Below are 18,485 nucleotides of genomic sequence, written 5' to 3' on the forward strand. Positions count from 1 at the left end.
TCACTTAAGGATGTGGTCCATCGATCCTTGCTGGCATTTGAAATATTTTTTGTACCTCTGAGATAACTGTAAACGGGCTGGTTCTGCATCTCGATTCAGTTGTGATACATTATTCTTTTTCTGACCTGAAAAGAATAATCACTTGTACGGGTGACCAAACAAATGTGTACTTTTAATTAAACATATCCATCTTGCTTAGAATTTCGTCCTCTTCAAAACTATAAAAAAATAGGACCTCATTGTGTGTAAAATTGGAGATATAGTGTCTGATAGTCCTTAAGGCCTTAAAAATATAAAACCTACAAAAAGAAAATAAAACCCAAGGTAACTCCATTCCAAATATGTAAAATACGTGGTTTACTACCCTAGATTTCACACATAAATGTGTGCTCATCAGAATTCCCCTACACTTAGACTTTGCTAGTCCTCGAGCAAAACAAAAAGAAAAAGAATAAAAAAAAAAAACCTAACTCACTTTCGTAGGAATCATAGTTGCACTTAGCATATGCAACAAGCCTTTAAACCCCTAGGTCACCCCTAGTGGACAAGTTGTGTCTCGTGGGTGTTTGCAGTGAATATACACCCAAAATTCAAAATAAACAAATCTCAACCTTGGCTAAAGGTAAGAGCCATACCAATCCTGAGCAAAGATAATTCCTCTTACAAGGGACCCCCACACTTGAACTTTTATTACCCTTTACCAATTACAGGCACTAGCATATTTCTTAATTTGGAACTCACTTTGTCTCTTCCAAAACATCCTTATCTTAAGACAAAACCACTTGTGAAGAAATAGGGAACCAATGACTAAGGCGTTGGGGTGTTTTTGACCAAACATGTTACCTAGCATTAATGATATTTGCACATTTTTTTTCCTTTTTTTCACTTAATAAACTCTATTCTACTCCACTACTTTTGGCCTGAATGACATGGTGGAGCAAACACCAGACACCCAAGTTACTATGTAGCTTCGCTTTTCGCATATGCCCACAAAGACAATGATGCTAGAGTTCTTTCAGAAGTTTCCTCCCTAAGAATTTCGATCAAGACACCACACTTCCTGAGGCACAATGCCCTGTCTAGTTCCAAGGGAATCAACTCTTATTCTTCTTTATACCGCATTTCACACTTCATTTAAAATTGTGCATTTGTCAACTCATACCAAACTAAAAAGAATGTATCAACTCCAAATCAAAAGTACAAGGAACCCAAAGATTTACATCTAGTCCAACACCATAAAACAACGGTCTCTTATTTTTCAAAAGAAAGTCCCATCTCAAGACACGGGCTTATTTCTTTCTTCTCAACAGGGTTTTTATATGTTCAAAATGGGTACCTTAATCAAAACTTTTATTTTCATACATCAAGCAACCGAATGGTATGATCATTAACCAAAAGCCAAAGTAGGACTTCATCCTTAGCAAGCTCAAAAATAAAAAGAAAAATAAACAAAACAAAGTGAAAAAAGCAAAAACTGGTTTTCCTCCCCCACACTTAAGTCATGCAATGTCCTCAATGCATGGAAAGAATTAAAAGCGAAGACAATGCAAGGGGGTCATACCTGATTAAAAGTTAATCATCAGTATAAAGAAGTTTATGGAGATCCATAACCTTTTCACTACCAGTAGTAGGAAACTCGAGAAATGGTTTCAAACGCAGACCATTAACCTTCAAAATTACCCCTATTCCTGGATTCAAAATTTCAACAACCCTATGGGGATATACATTATGGACAATAAATAGGCCATCCCATCGGGATCTAAGCTTATCAGGGAAAATATGCAATCGAGAGTTGTATAATAAGACCTTATCACCAATTGTAAAAGATTTGCGCAGAATATGCTTATCATGGAAAGCCTTTGGTCTTGTAAATCCTAGAACTTTCATAGTTATCATTTCTAAGTTCCTCCAACTCAAATAGTTGGAGCCTACGATGAATTCTTGCATCAGACAAATCATAGTTGAGCTTCTTGATGGCCCAAAAGGCCTTATGCTCCAACTCAACTTTTAATACCCTACTTCTTAAACCCGGTCTAATTACACGGTTGACCTCATTTAACTATGCAGGACCCAAACCGGAGAGAGTTAGAGCGGGTTCCTTTTGGACTATGATGGCAAGGGTGACCTTAAGCACCGGTTGGCCCGACAAGTCCAAGCCAGTTCCAGAAGAGACGGGAATACCCAAGCCATGTACATGCACCTATCATAAGGCCATGTACGGATAAAGCAGGTATGTAGTCGTATATTAAGGTGCATACGTATATTACATCGTATGCCAAGGGTGAGATTCGCGCCAAGGCCCGAACTCTGTCAAAATCCCAAGTTTTGGCCCTCAGGTGGGCGGACAGGTGGGCGCATCCACTCACTTGAGTGACCCATCCATGTGAACTATTTAGTTATTTAAGAAGTATATATATAGCATTTATGATTTTCTTTTCTTTTTCATTTATGACACTCGTACGTTGGTGAGGATAGTAAAGAGGAGAAAGAAAGGAAAGGAAAGAAGAAGGGAAGAGAAGGATTTCGGCAGCGCCGAGGCTCGATCTCCCCATTTCGGCGCCGGAAGAGTGATCTTCAACACTAGATCTATATTTAGAGGTAAGCAAGGTTGGGTTCCTTAAGCATTCACCATACCCAAGTAAAACCCTTGATTCGAGTAGGGTTTCTTGAGATCTTGTAAATCCCCTTTGAAATGATGAATCTAAGGTTTAATAGATGATTTATGTGTTGATCTTAAAGGATTTGAAGAAGTATTTACACGGTTGGAGAAGCATTATGGATTTGAAGTGATTTCTGGGGTTTGAAGGTGTTCTTGAGCAAAGAAGGTAAGATGGCTTCCTATTCCTTAAATCTAACCTAGATCTAGGTTAGAACCATCCTATAAGACTTTGAAAGTGTGAAGAATGGGTTTGGAAAAGCCCCATTTGAATCCCCAAAGAATGGAGGAAGTTGGGAAGAAATAGTAGGTTTACCGCCAAGACCGGTGGGTAAGACCGGTGGGTCATCTGGCCCGCTTGTGGGCACCCGCCTGAGAGGGCAGGGCCCTCAGGCACAACCGACGGGCCGGACCGACGGGCTAACCGGTGGGCCACCCTGTCGGACGGGCTAACCGGCGGGCCACCCTGCCTACCGATCTTAGCAGACCCCCTGGCCCAACCGACGGGCCAACCGACTGGCCAGCCTACCCACCGGTCCAGACCGGTGGGCCAGACAGGTGGGCTGTCTGACCCACCTGAGAGGCTCCGAATGTGATTTTTTCGTCTGATTGGGCCCGAATTGGATGGGTGACCTTCTTTTAGGATTCTAAACATGATCGTGTCATTGGATCGTGTTAATTTTGTTTCCAAAATGGTGAAGTACTAACCCTGCTCACTCATATTAGGTTCAACAAATCCTACGCTTCTCGCACCGGATCTCACCCGTATCGAACGGTAATCCTTGTACACTACAGGTAAGTGAGAAGAGGATGTTTGGCCTTGTTTCAAGGCATTGTTTGGCATTCATTTAATTGTATCTAGTCTAGTCATGCCATCATGAAAATGCTATGTAGATTAGTCATCCTCACATTGTTATGCATGGGTGTTATATTTACTTTCCAAATGCCAAGTGATAAGATGCTTATGTGATGAATGTTGACATCATTGTGCATAATGCATTAATAGACTAGATGTCATAGTCGGCTTAGAAACGAGTGCATTGGTGGCCCGTGGTATGGGATGCGGTGGCACTATGTAATAGTACTATTGTCATATAGGAGCATGCGGTTTAGGATTTTCACCATCCCGTGCTACGACCCTTCCCAATAGGGGTTAAGGTGTTGGGTTACCATTTGGGGGGAAGCAGTGGTCGCGGTTGTCGGGTCACTGTGGCGGTTAGATATAACGCCCGGCGGGTCATTAGGACAGTCGGCAACCCCGGTGGTATATTCAAGAGGGCCAATCGTACTGCTTTTAAATTGCTGGAGTCAGCATCTTTAATTTCAATCATTTACTTTTCTGTTGAGAGCCGATGGTCGGCATGTTTTTACTTTTCCGAGTACTCACGGTGGGCCTTCTCCGACAGCCCTATGGGCATATCACGGGATGGAGTTCGTGGCTCGTACCTGGAGTATACGCGCACTGTGGCTGTAGTAGCACTAAACCAAAGACTTAGTAATGTTGCTTAGGTGGATGTGATTTAAAATGTATTGCATAGCATGTAGTGCATATAATTGTGTTTTGTTGTGTGGACTGCTGTGTGGTCCATCTTTCCACTTGCTGAGCTAGTGAACTCATCCCACGTGTGCACCCCTTTTTAGATGATTTTGCAGGTCATCCATCTGAAAAGCACAGGTCGGGTCCCACGGTTGAGTTCCCTGAAGAGGACTGGTGGGCCCCTGAGGAGTTAGAGCACGGCACTGATTGCCTGTGCGAGAGTTGTGTTACGGGACCATAGTTCTGATGCTGAGCTGAGCTCCTTTTTTTAGGCCGAGCTGATCTCTACCATGTGATGCCGAGCTGGGCTCAACCCTTGATGCCGAGCTGGGCTCTAGCCTTTGATACCGAGCCGATCTGTATACTCTGATTTTTGATGGTTTCTTTTATATACTTGATATGTGAATTATACTTTTATTGTGTAAATATCATGCCTTCGGGCCCACATGTATATAACCATCGTATCACAATTCGGGTATCAAGTATTATGGGAATATTCACAGGTAAACCAAGTCTTCCGCTAATCTGATAATCTTTTATTAGTTGTGTGTATGCTGGGGTGGAATACAGTATCAGATGATCCTGGCAGGTTTGGGTTAACCGATGTTAACCCGGTCACTGGCCTGGTTCAGTGTGAACGGAGTGTGACACAACTGGTAAGTAACAAGCTTTCCCATACACCAAACGGTAGGGAGACTGACCAAGGTCGGTTTTGAATGCAGTCCGATGGGTTCATAAAGAATCAATGAGCCTAAGGGACCAATCCTTACGATTGGGATTAACAGTTTTCTCTAAGATTAGTTTGATCTACCTATTAGACATTTCCACTTGGCCACTAGTTTGGGGGTGATAAGGGGTAGATAACTTATGGGTGATCCCATACTTTTTCATTAAGGCCTCAAAAGGCCGATTACAAAAATAAGTACCCATATCACTAATTATTGCACGTGGTGCACCAAAGCGGGAAAAAATGTTCTCTTTGAGAAACTTGACCATCACTTTGTGGTCATTAGATTTACAAGGTATGACCTCTATCCATTTAAAAACATAATCAAAAAAGTATGTACAAATTCCCAAAGAGTGGGTCAATAGGGTTGCCCCATACATCAAAGATCTCAACTACCAAAATAGGGTTGAGGGACATTATGTTCCACTTATTGATACGACCAAAAGACTGGCAGGTGGGACAAGCCTTGCAAAAATCAAAAGCATCTCTAAAAAAAGTGGGTCAATAAAATCCGCATTGGAGAACCTTTGCGGCAGTCTTCTTAGGTCCAAAGTATCCACCACATTCATGATCATGACAAAAAGAGAGAATGAAATGTTGTTTATGATCAGAAACACATCGTCAGATAATCTAATCCGGACATATCTTAAACAAATAAGGATCATCCCAGAAAAAGTGCTTAATTTGGAAATGAAACCTATACTTATCTTGGGTGGACCAGTGATCCGAAGTCACACCTGAAACTAAGAAGTTGACAATGTCGGCAAACCATGGTTCACTGAACATTGCAAATAATTGTTCATCTGGAGAGTTATCGTTGACTGGAAAATCGACAGTCAAGGAATTGGGAAGCTAGCAACTAGGTTTTTAACTCATTTTTTATCTCTAATTTCTAAATCAAACTCTTGCAAAAGTAAAACCCACCTAATGAGAAGGGCTTCGGCATCCTTCTTCTGAACTAGGTATTTGAGAGCAGAATGATCAGTATATACCACCACATGTGAACTAGCTAAGTAAAATCGAAACTTTTCTAATGCAAACACAACAGCTAAAAATTCTTTTTCAGTGGTTGTATAATTGAGTTATGCATCATTTAAGGTCCTACTAGCATAGTAAATAACAGTGGAGAACTTATTAATCCTTTGACTCAAAACCGCTCCTATTGCAAAATCTGAAGCATCACACATTAGTTCAAAAGGTTTAGTCCAAACAGGTGGTTGAACAATGGGTGCATAGGTCAACTCCTTCTTAAGTTGTTTAAAGGATTTTAGGCACTCTTTAGAAAACTCAAAAGTTTGATCTTTGGCAAGTAATGAAGTGAGAGGTCGGGCTAATTAACTAAAGTTCTTAATAAATCTTCTGTAGAAGCCTGCATGCCCTAGAAAAGATCGGACATCCTTAACAGATTGAGGAGGTGGTAAATTATCAATTAAATCCACTTTGGCTCTACCATAATTCCCTCCTTGGATATTACATGGCCTAAAACAATACCAGATTTAACCATAAAATGGCATTTCTCCCAATTCAAAACCAAATTATTAGATATGCATCTTTTCAAAACTAGAGAAAGATGATGAAGACATTCAGAATAGGAATTCCCATGAATTGAAAAGTCATCCATAAATACTTCTAAGAATTTTTTGACCATGTAAGAAAATATGCTCATCATGCATCGTTGGAACGTAGCAGGGGCATTGCAAAGCCCAAAGGGCATACGCCTGTAAGGAAATGCTCTATATGGGTATGTAAAAGTGGTATTATGTTGGTCCTCTAAAGCAATTGGCATCAGGTTATAGCCAAAATATCCATTAAGAAAACAATAATATTCATGTACAACTAACCTCTCTAACATCTGGTCAATGAATGGCAATAGAAAGTGGTCCTTTTAGGTTGTTACATTAAGTTTCTTGTAGTCTATGCACACTCTCCACCCCGATTGGACACAGGTTGAAATTAGTTCATTATTGGCATTGGGAACTACAGTCACCCCAGACTTCTTAGACACTACGTGAACTGGGCTTACCCATTGGATGTCAAAAATAGGATAAATTATTCCATGATCCAAGCACTTTAGGATCTCTTTCTTAATGGCTTCCATCATCACTGGGTTAGCTCTTCTTTGGGGTTTCGTGGATGGTTTGGAATCATTCATAAGATGTATATGATGTTGCACAATAGAAGGGCTTATACAGGGCTTCCTTATTATCTTTTAACACTTTAAGTAACTCCTCTTCCTCGCTAGAAGTCAAATTTGAGAAATTATTACAGGAAGAGTCTGGTCAGGCCCTAAGAGAGCATACCTCAAATTAGATGGCAACTCCTTAAGATCTAGCTTAGGGGGCTCAACTATGAAAGGTTTGGGAATGGAATTGGAAAGGGATTCTAAGGGCTCCATAGGTGTGAAGACTCAAGACTTCAGAAAAGATTTTTTCACAATCATCATCCAACTCATCCATACACTCGTGGAATTCTGAATCAAAATCAATATCAAAGTTGGTAATTAAATCATCAGAAATATCCAGAAAATCCCCAAGCATATTGATCTCTTCTTCCATATGTGGTTGCCTGCCTATTCTAAACATGTTAAACTTAACAGTTTGGTTACCAAAAGATAATCTTAGGAAACCATTCTGGTAATTGATTAATGTATTACTGGTAGCCAAGAATGGTCTTCCTAAAATTATTAGGATCTCATCCTTGGTTGAGAAGGGCTTGGTTTCTAACACAATGAAATCAATAGGAAAAATATATTCCTCCACATGTAGTAAGACATCCTCAACCATCCCTTTAGGAATCTTGACAAACCTATCTGCCAACTGAAGAGTAGTTCCAGTGGCTTTCAATTCTCCCAATCCTAGTTACTTGTACACATGGTTAGGTAAAAGATTCACACTTGCACCAAGGTCAAGTAAGGCATGCTCAATGTAAGTGTTGCCTATGACATAAGATATGGTAGTGCTCCTTGGATTCTTATACTTGACTGCTATAGGCTGAGTAATTATGGAACGAATATTACCTATCAAGAATGTCTTTTTGGGCACACAAGTGATATGTTTGTGAGTACACAAATCTTTCAGTACCTTTGTATAGGCGGGGATCTGGGATATGGCATCCAAAAGAGGGATGTTCACTTTTACCTTTTTAAAGACTTCTAAATTTTTTCCATAGAAGCAGTCTTCTTTTTGTGTACCAAGCGAGTAGGAAATGGGACAGGATGAACATAAGGACTATTAGGGATTTGTCATTTTTTAGAAGAATCATTTTTTGTTTCCTCAACAAAATCATCTTTAGTTTCAAAAGAATCTTTAGGTTCATCAGACGAACCTGGAACAAGAGGTACACTTGTGTCCTCAACTAAATGAGAGTTAACAGGAGTAATAGATAGTGAAGATTTAGGAACGTTCTGTTGGTACTCTCCACTTCTCCTAAGGGCATAAACAACACTACAATTAGAGGGCCCTTGTTGGGTCTGACCTTGTACTATATTCAATAGTGCATTAGTTGGTGCTTGTGAACTAACAAATTGATGATGCCTGAGGTTAGGCTTTGGTTGAATGGGTAAAATTCTTTTCTTCCTCTCACGGATAATTTAGATAACTTGGGTGAGTTCTCTTGTAAGATTTTGATGGTTTGTCATGAGGAGGGCTATATTTTTTTAAGTCACTTATTTTACTTGCATCTCCAGTGTTGGCAAACCCAGGGGGTTGCTGATAAGATGATAGGAGAGAGGCCCTAGGAAAACTAGTCTAAGGTCCTACATTTGTCCTAGGAAAAGTATTTTGGGAAAAAGATTGTTGTGCAAAGGGAGGCCTTTGGGGTCCAGGTTGACCTTGATTATGAAAATTGGAAGGCCCTGCTTGGTTGCACTGATTCCAGGAGAAATTTAGGTGATTTCTCCTTCCTGGATTGTAGGTGTTACTATATAGATTATTCTGATATAAGGCGTTGACACTATCATTAGAAGTGCCCCAAGAAGTGTTGGGGCATTCTTCTATGACATGTCCAGGGGACTGGCACCAAGTACAAATCTTAACAAAATTGACTGATGATGGCTCTCTAGGAATAATAGTCTCAATTCTCTTAATTAGACTATCCAAATGGGCTTCCTTGGCTACTATCCCATCCAGAAAATATCATTTTTCTCTTATGGTTCTTTCACTCTCTTAGGTTGATTCCCACTCACGGGTTTTGTCAGCTAAGTCAAGTAAGAATTCTCATACCTTTCCTTCATCTATAAAGGATGTGAATCCCTCAGGGCACATAGACTCTATCATTTGTTTAATTGAGTAATCAATACCCTCAAAAATTATTTGACATAAATGCCATATGTCCAGGCCATGGTGAGGGTATTTTTGGAGTAGATCCTTGAATCTCTCCATAAGTTTGGAAAATGACTCACTAGGCTTTTGCCTAAACTGAAGGATATCACTTCTAAGCTTATTGGTCTTGTGAGTTGGAAAAAACTTCTTAAGGAAGACAACTGTGAACTATTCCCATGAGATTATGAAATTTGTGGGTAACCCATACAACTACTTCTTAGCTTGGTCTTTTAATGCAAAAGTGATAAACCTAAGCTTTACAGCATCATCAGAAAACTGTTGGATCTTAATTAGAACACATACCTCTTCAAATTCTCTTAGAAATAGGTATGCATACTTAGAGGTCAACCCATGGAAGTGGGACAACATAGTGATGTATTGAGATTTGAGTTCAAAATTATTGCCCTGGACTTGTGGTAGAACTATGTAGGAAGGTTGGGTTGTTCTAGCAGGGTAGAACCTATCTTTCAAAGATTTAGGTGGAGGGATTTGCTGTTAGTCTCCCATATTGAAGGGTTTTAAAGAGAATAAATGTATAGGGTCACTACTTATTGGATCTCTTCTTTCTAACCGATTCTTAGTATTACGTACCCACCTAATACTCATGCAACAGAAAACTATCCACAACTAGAGTAAGACAAGCACAAAAGAATAGATAGCAAAACTTTTTTTTTTATGATTTTTTTGATTTTTTGATTTTTTGCTTTTTAGGAGCTTACCGGTAGGGATCCGGGGTTGCTCAGGTCAATTCCTGAGGTACTACTATAGGGCGAAACATGTCTTTATCATACTGTGAGGTATAACGACCTCCATCGATACAACTATTATTGCAATTTGTTCTTCTCAGGAATTCAATAAAAGAAAAGAAAAAACAAAATAAAGCAAAAAAAGCACTCCGATTTACTAAAAAAAAGTGAAAAATAACATAGAATTGTCACCCTAGTAACGGTGCCAAAAACTTATTTAAGATTTTAAAATGTAACCGCAAGCGTAAGGATTAGTGTAGCTACTGGTCGAATACAGGGAGAACAGCCACTTTATTTTTTACTTCTTTTAATAATGCAAAAGTGAACCAATTAATGGTTGTGGTCTAATTCTAATTACCATCCTAAACATATGTATCTAAAATAACGTCCTAACCATTTTTCATCTAAGAATTTAAAGACGCAAGCCACAAAATTAAAATTAAATAAATAAATAACTAAAAATAAACAACCCACGCAATTAAAAAAGAACAATAAAGGAACAAAATGCTAAAATAAAAATAAAGTAAAAGAAAGGGGATAAAGCTAGAGAGAGACTCACAAGTCGGTTTCTCTACTTAGTCTGAGAGATGCATCATAATATGAACTTCCCTGCTTGACCAGAGAGTCACTCTTACAAGGGTTACTCTACTTGGCTTTAGGGAAAGAGAGACAATTAAAATAAAAATAATAAAATGATGGTTCTATAGCTAGGAGGGGCAAAGCCAACACATACACTAGCCATGAACCTTAGGGGAAAGGGATGGCAATAATGTAACGACTAAAATTAAAATCCTAAATTAAGAAAGAAAGGGTTGTCAAAAGAGAGAATGAGAGGGGGGAGAGAAGACTACTGAATAAGCCTACTTCTTTGAACTTCAACTCTTGAACTGAAAACTTGATCGATTTGAGAAACTACCAGTACTAAAATCTAGATCTGGAATAAACCAAATCTGAAATTTCTAGTACTAGAGAAAACAAATCTGAAGAAAAAAAAAATTGAACTTGAAAGACATGCTTCATAGCTTGTTCTTGTCACCTAGAACTAAACCTAGAACTAGAACTTGAAAATTACAACTTCAATTGCTTGAACAATAAAAATAAAAGACTGAATCAAAAACAAAAGTGCTTGCACTAATTGAATAAAAAGAACTTACAAAAGTGTTTAAAGCATAAACCTAGAACTAGAGCTAGAGAAAGAGGTAGAGCAACTAAAAAAAAACCCTAGAAGAAGAATGAAGTGCCTCCTCCCCTTGTGTTAATTCTATTATATAGAGAATGGGGGAGGGAAGCTAATGATTTTAGCTTCTAAAAAAAAATATATATTTTTTTTATATCTTGCTGATGAAGTGAAGGAGAGAGAAGAGAGAAAACATGTGGAGAGAGATCTCTCACGATTTGTCTTGCCTTTTTTTTTCTCCATTTTCTATTTTTCTCCCTCTTCTTTGCAAGAAACCCCCTTTGGCTATTTTTCTTGCTAGGAGAGAGAAAATCTTCTATAAAAAAACTCAACAAATTGACAGCTAAGAGGTTCGAACTTGAGACCTTTTAATAAGCAAGGGATTTTGCACATCACAACTCACCAACTACGTTAGGTAGTTGTTGTTACCAAAAATGAATCTTCAATCACTTAAGGATGTGATCCATCGATCCTTGCTAGCATTTGAAATATTTTTTATACCTCTGAGATAACTGTAAACGGGCTGGTTCTGCATCTCGATTCAGTTGTGATACATTATTCTTTTTCTGACCTGAAAAGAATAATCACTTGTACAGGTGACCAAACGAATGTGTACTTTTAATTAAACACATCCATCTTGCTTAGAATTTCGTCCTCTTCAAAACTACAAAAAAATAGGACCTCATTGTGTGTAAAATTGGAGATATAATGCCCGATAGTCCTTAAGGCCTTGAAAATATAAAACCTGCAAAAAAAGAGTAAAACCCAAGGTAGCTCCATTCCAAATATGTAAAATGCATGTTTTACTACCTTAGATTTCACACATAAATGTGCTCATCAATGCTCCAACCCAACCATCTCCCAAGAAACATTGTTGGGAAGAACTCTTAACCTTCCTTCTCTCTATCTCCCTCCCCTTCATCATCCTCGGAGACTTTGATGAAATCCTTTCTGTGGATGATAAATGCATCTTTCAAAATCACCCCATCGGCCCATTGTCTCCTAAATATCATCTCTCTTCTCAACCTTGACGAGATCAAACTGCAAGGGAACCATTTTACTTGGTCCAACAAACAAAAGCCTCCACACCTAATCAAGGAAAGTAACGATAAAGGTTTTACTTCACCTCCTGGTTCACTCTTTTCCCCTATGCCACAAAGCTTCCTGCAACCGATTCTAACCACAATGCCATTTTCCTCCAACATTCTCTTCCCCTAACCAGATATAGGAAACTCTTTCACTTTCAAGATGCTTGGACCTCTCACCCCTCTTCCTCCCAGATCTGCTCTTCTACCTGGTCTTCTCTCATGGGAAATAACTTCATGGCCAAAATGGTTGCCCTTAGCCGCCTCTCTGTAAATGGAACTCCAACACTTTTGGGAGAATTGAGAATTTAAAGTGGTCCTTCCTCCAAACCCACCTTAACCCTGAAAATTTGGCCCGTCCTCCCGTCTCTGACTTTTCTTATCTCTCTCACAGCTTGAGTTGGATATTTGATACAAAGGAAAAATTATGGTTTTAGAAATCCAGACAGCTTTACATCTCTTATGGAGATAGGAACACTAAATTTTACCATGTTGTAGCCAAAATCAACATTCAGAAACTTCGTATTAATTCAATTCTCTCTGCTGAGGGTAGACTATTTCCCCCCCCCCCTAAAATTGCTAAAGAATTTGCCTCCTTCCTTTCAAACTTTTTCACTACCTCTAACCCCTTCGACCCTATCTTCATCAAACCACTTTTTACTTCCATCCTTGAACCCTGGGAATTTGACTTGTTGCAACAAACCCCTTCCATTGAAGAAATTCACTCGGCTGTTTTCTCCATTGGTGCCCACAAAGCCCCAGGTGTTGATGGCTTCCAGACTGTATTTTACTACAAATTTTGGGATATCCTATTCAAGGATATTTTTGACCTGATTACTATATTTTTCTGTGACACCATCCTTCCCTCTTAGCTTAAACCACACTTTGATCTGTCTCTTTCCTAAAACTGCTCATGCCAACATTGTCAAGGAATTCCATCCCATTAACCTTTGTAATGTTTCTTATAAAATTATTTTCAAGATTATTGCCTTTAGACTCAAAAGTGTCCTCCATAAAATCATCTCTCCATTCCAGTCAGCTTTTGTCCCTGGAAGACAAATCACTGATAATATAATTATTGCACAAGAGATATTCCATTACTTGAAATGGGGTTTCCTCCGTGGACTGTTCGATTTCTTGGGCTTTGGAGAAAAGTGGGGGGATTTGATATGCTATATTATTAGTACACCCTTCTTCTCTATCAAACTTAATGGATCTGCATGTGAGTTTTTTTAACTATCCCAAGGAATCAGACAGGATTACCCCCTAAGCCCATTTCTTTTCATTGTGGCTATGGAAGCCGTATCTCGTCTGTTAAGTGCTTATAAGGAACTCAACCTTTTTAAGGGTATCAAGATTTCCTGGATGGGTCTTGAGATCTCTCATCTCTTCTTTGTTGATGACACGTTTAGTTTCTATCAAGCTTCTGAATATGATACAACTACCGTCAAGTGCATCATTGACATTTTCTCCAACCTGTCTAGTCTCACTGTTAACATTGACAAAAGTAGTATTGCCTTTAGTTCTAATGTCAATGTCATCTTGAAAAATTCCATTTGTAAAATTCTTGGAATAAGAGAAATGAACCATGACTCTACGTACCTTGGGACTAATTTGTTCCACAAAAATACTAGAACAACCAGGTTCATGCACATCATTAGTAGGGTTGAAAAGAAATTAGCTACCTGAAAAGTTATCTTCTTTCTTTTGTAGGAAGAACGGTTTTAATCCAATCTACCCTCTCATCAATACCTTCCTATCTTATGTCTTGCTTTGCGTTCTCAAAAGCTACTTGTTCCAAATTGGACTCGATTTACCTTAGATTCTGAAATGGAAACTTTTGCCAAAATAAAAAATCTCATCTTATTGGTTGGCACAAGGTCCGCTGACCCAAAATCAATGGACGACTTGGTATTAGGAAATCAGAAACCCCAAAACAAAGTCCTCCTTCTAAATAGGGATGGAGACTAATCACAGAGGAAGACTCTCTTTGGGTGCAGGTCCTGCACAATAAATACTTTCCCAACAGGTATGTGTTTCATCTCTCGACTCTTAGGAAAAAAGGCTCTTTACTTGGAATAGCATTGTATCCTCCCCACTTTAAAAAATATGGTCTTTAGGAAAATTGGTAATGGGAATAATACCTATATTCACTCTGATCCATGGATCCCCAATGATTCCTGGGATCCTCAGATCTTATACCATAGTTAAGGACTTCATTTGGAATAATTGGAATTTATGCCTTTTGTCTTCTATCTTACCTTCTTCGTCTATTACTAAAATCTCAAACTCCTAGTACTACTCATAATGATAAATGGTGGTGCCAACTCTAAATATATATATATATATATATATTCACCACTAAAATGGCTGCTAAATTCCTTCAATGTGGTCCGATTACTAACCCTATTGGAATCTCACATAGGTGTACTTGCTCATCTCTCTGCTCACATTGGTGGGGTTTTTTTTTTTGAAACTACATTTACACCCCAAATTTAAGACTTTCTTCTAGAGACTTATACATGGAGGGATAACCACCAAAAATATCCTTTGCAAATGGATGGATGTTGATCCATTATGTGTTTTTTGCCACAAACAAAATGAGTCAACATGACATGCCTTCCTTTCATGCGACTTTACAAAGAGAATTTGGGCTACTAGCGCTTTGGGGTTGAGAACCAAGAACATCTCTACTACATCTTTTAATAATTTGATTATGTATTTTTTTAATGCTGATTTTACCCCTGATAATCATACTACCACGTTTCTTTCTAGCTTTATCACTATCTGCTACTTTATCTAGAAGCATAGGAATAATATCATTTTCAAAAAAATATCCCCAAACCCACACGTTATGCTATTTTCTGCACAACGATGGTTGAGCACCATATGTATACAAAACCAGCAACAGGTGATGTCTTCTTTCCCCAACTCCACGCCCCCTGAATTCCCTATTTTTGATTACCCTATCCTCATCCTTACTAGCATGTCTGATCAGCTGAAAAAGAAATCAGGATGGATTTTTTGCATTATTATCAATGGGAAATGTGTCTTATTGGCAACTGGTTATGTATTGACAGGAGAAATTTTGATGTGAGTGCGAGGGCACTATATCATGGACTGAAGCATGTGAACCAGAAAGGTTGGAGCATTGTTGAAATATGGGGCAATGCAAACGAGTTCCACGATATTCTTTTTGGAGACAGTACCACGGCCTTTGAGCAAAACCCCACTATCTTTTTTGCACATACCATCACTAACCAATTTTTGACTCAGACCAAACAATGACGTGGTACTTCTTATGGTTTTTTTTCCCATAAGGCGATGAACAGTTTAGTTGACTTTAACATCTCACGACTGAACATAGATGTATTAAGCTATTTATTAATCTAATTTTTCTTTCCTTAAAAAAAAAAAACAATTCCTTTAAATTCTACTTTGCCAAATGGCAAACTTTGTTTGGCTCCATTTGCGTATAAGGGAATATGAAAGGAAAGGAAGTGAAAATTTTCAAATATAAAAAATGAATTTTTGTAAGCATTATTTAACATGATTGTATAAAACACTTAAATTTCCTACCATATTTAATAATGATACTTTTTTTATGTAATTTTTATAGGGAAAAGTACGAAGTCACATGGTTATTGCACCAACTTGGCCAATGAGGCGACAACAGGGGCATCAACAAGGGGTAGGTTTATTGTATTTCATAGGGGCAAGGCCATCACTTAGCCTCCCTTGTGTTTGGGCTCAAGAACCACGCGACCAGGTAGCATTATTTTTCCAATCTTTATTTTGCTTTACAAATCCAAATGATTTAGATGCAAAGTAAAATTTAATAGCCAAATATAGAATGATTTGGAGTTAATGACAGTAATAATTACCAAATTTTCTTTAGTAGGCTTAAAAAGAATTCCCTTGCCATCATTAAATTTGAATATCAACTAAACTACAATTGTGGTGGGAAATACTCGGTCATCAATTGCCAAAATGATCTAGAATATCCACATGTCAAAATTTTAGGATCATAATCATATACCATCTCATGTATCATGCATCTTCCTGGTTGTCTTAGGCCCTCTTTAGTATCATTTTTCTTTTTTATTTTTACCTATTAACAAAAAATATTTTTTATGAAAACCTAAAACTGATTTGGTAACTACTTGAGAAAAAATGGTTTTTTGTGAGAAATAGTTTGGTATATCTATGTGCAAAATGGTTTTTTGAAGATATGGGTGAAGAGATTCCATTCACCCATCTGCTTTATAACTCTCTTTGTCTACTTTGGACTGAAGAAGAGGGGGTAAGGGGCTTAGATTTCTAATTACAAAGCAGACTACTTTACCCCTCCATATTGGGGCTTTAAGCACGTGCTCATTAAAGTTCAGTACAAAAATAATTGAAAATCAATTTTGGCCAAAACACATAAATGACTCTTGATCTCTTTTTGATTTTTGTATTTTACCATTTTTTTTTTAGGGAAAATTACCTAGATCCACTAGATAAGAAAATAAATTACAAAATAAGTAGGTTTCAAATTTATTTTACATTGACTAGTTTCAACTTTGAAAATATTTAGTCAATCCTGAAAATTAGTTATTGCTCGTGCAGTTCAAGAAAAAATAAAAATAAACTTCCTAAAATACCCCAACCTCAATTCTTTTATTTTTATTCCATTCATTTTTAATCGCATGTGGGACCTACTTCCTCCTTCCCTCTCCTCTTCCGCCTTTTCTTATTTCTTATCATCATATATGGTTCTTACAGTCGAGGTAGTGGAAGAAGTACAGAGCCTAATTTCAATTCCATGCTTCAAGATGACTTAAGTTCATCAAGACCCAATTTTCCGGGAGAAACGGGGATGGAATCTCCATCGGTTCAAGTCCAGAAGGAGTGGAGCCCCAAGAGTTTCTTCGGCGGTGGTGGTGAAGATAACACCTCAAGCAGCCAGGCCATATACAATGGTTTTCCTTCTTATAAATGCAATTCACCATCATTATTGCAAGGTTTATTTGATCCACCAGAGACCCAACTCCATCAACATCAAAGATTCCCCTTTGAGACTCATCGATCCATTAACAATCCATCTCCAATCTACCGCATTAACACTGGTGAATTCTCATCGTCATTGCTGTTGCTGTCACCTTCTTGGCCTAAATTCTCACCCTTCCTGAAAACTTCACAGCCAAAGTTGCACCAACCCTCTACTAATCAGTTGCACTTCTCCAACAACACTCCTTTCTGGAATGCGTCTGCAGCTGCCATGAATGATGCTCGGTCTACCTTCTTCCCTTCACCAAAGACAGTTTCTCACCCAAAAGTTTGAGGTGAAACCCAATTGCAGCAACATTCTCACCACCATAAGGGTAATTATTTTATATAATTTATACCTAATTTTGTTTATAGGTATAAACAGTGTTATTCTTTTCTAGCCATCCATCCCACCCATCTCTTGATTCTGAAGGAGGGAGGGTGCCGCATTTGTGGAGAAGGAAGGAGAAGAGGCGGAAGAGGAGATGGGAGGAGGAAGTAGGTCCCACATGCGATTAAAAATGAATTGAATAAAAATAAAAAAATTGAGGTTGGGGTATTTTAGGAAGTTTTCTTTTATTTTTTCTTGAACCGCACGAGCAATAACTCATTTTTGGGATTGAGTAAATATTTTCAAAGTTGAAACTAGTCAATGTAAAATAAATTTGAAACTTACTTATTTTGTAATTTATTTTCTTATCTAGTAGATCTAGGTAATTTCCATTTTTTTAAAATAGAAACAAGCTCCATAAATGATACCAATACAGCCAAAACCATTTTTGTGAACAAAAATCAAAAAGAAAAATAATACCAAAGAGGGCCTTAGTCTTTACACCCTCTTGGCAGTTCTGAATTTCTCATTGCTTTATTTTGCTCTTCAGCAAACCCTGGTTGGACTGAAACTTGACAAATGAGCGAAGGACATTGTGTACTATCTACTAATATAAAGGGTGCAAGATGGGTTCCACTTAGGTGGGTTTTTAAAAATCTAAGCCTAGTTCCAGGTTTCAAATGCTAACCATTTTTTTTTCAATAAAAATTATTGAAATATTATGTAAATATACAGCAAGTGTATCCCCACCCTTAGATGTTGTAGCATCACAAGCTACGTGATGAGCTACAAATATTATATACGTTCTTGTTTAACCAAGTTGGCATCATCAAAGGTTGATATACACATCTAATAATAAACCAAATATCTCCCAAG

General features: G+C 38.1%; 1 non-coding gene across 1 annotated transcript; it reads left to right on the plus strand.

Annotated features, from left to right (window-relative positions):
* Positions 1 to 9,252: 9,252 nt before the first annotated feature.
* Positions 9,253 to 9,359, plus strand: LOC122058535. The gene has a single exon (XR_006133828.1). It is a non-coding gene; the product is annotated as a small nucleolar RNA R71 (small nucleolar RNA).
* Positions 9,360 to 18,485: the final 9,126 nt, after the last annotated feature.

Source organism: Macadamia integrifolia, chromosome 12 (assembly GCF_013358625.1).
Source record: "Macadamia integrifolia cultivar HAES 741 chromosome 12, SCU_Mint_v3, whole genome shotgun sequence".
Classification (NCBI taxonomy): domain Eukaryota; kingdom Viridiplantae; phylum Streptophyta; class Magnoliopsida; order Proteales; family Proteaceae; genus Macadamia; species Macadamia integrifolia.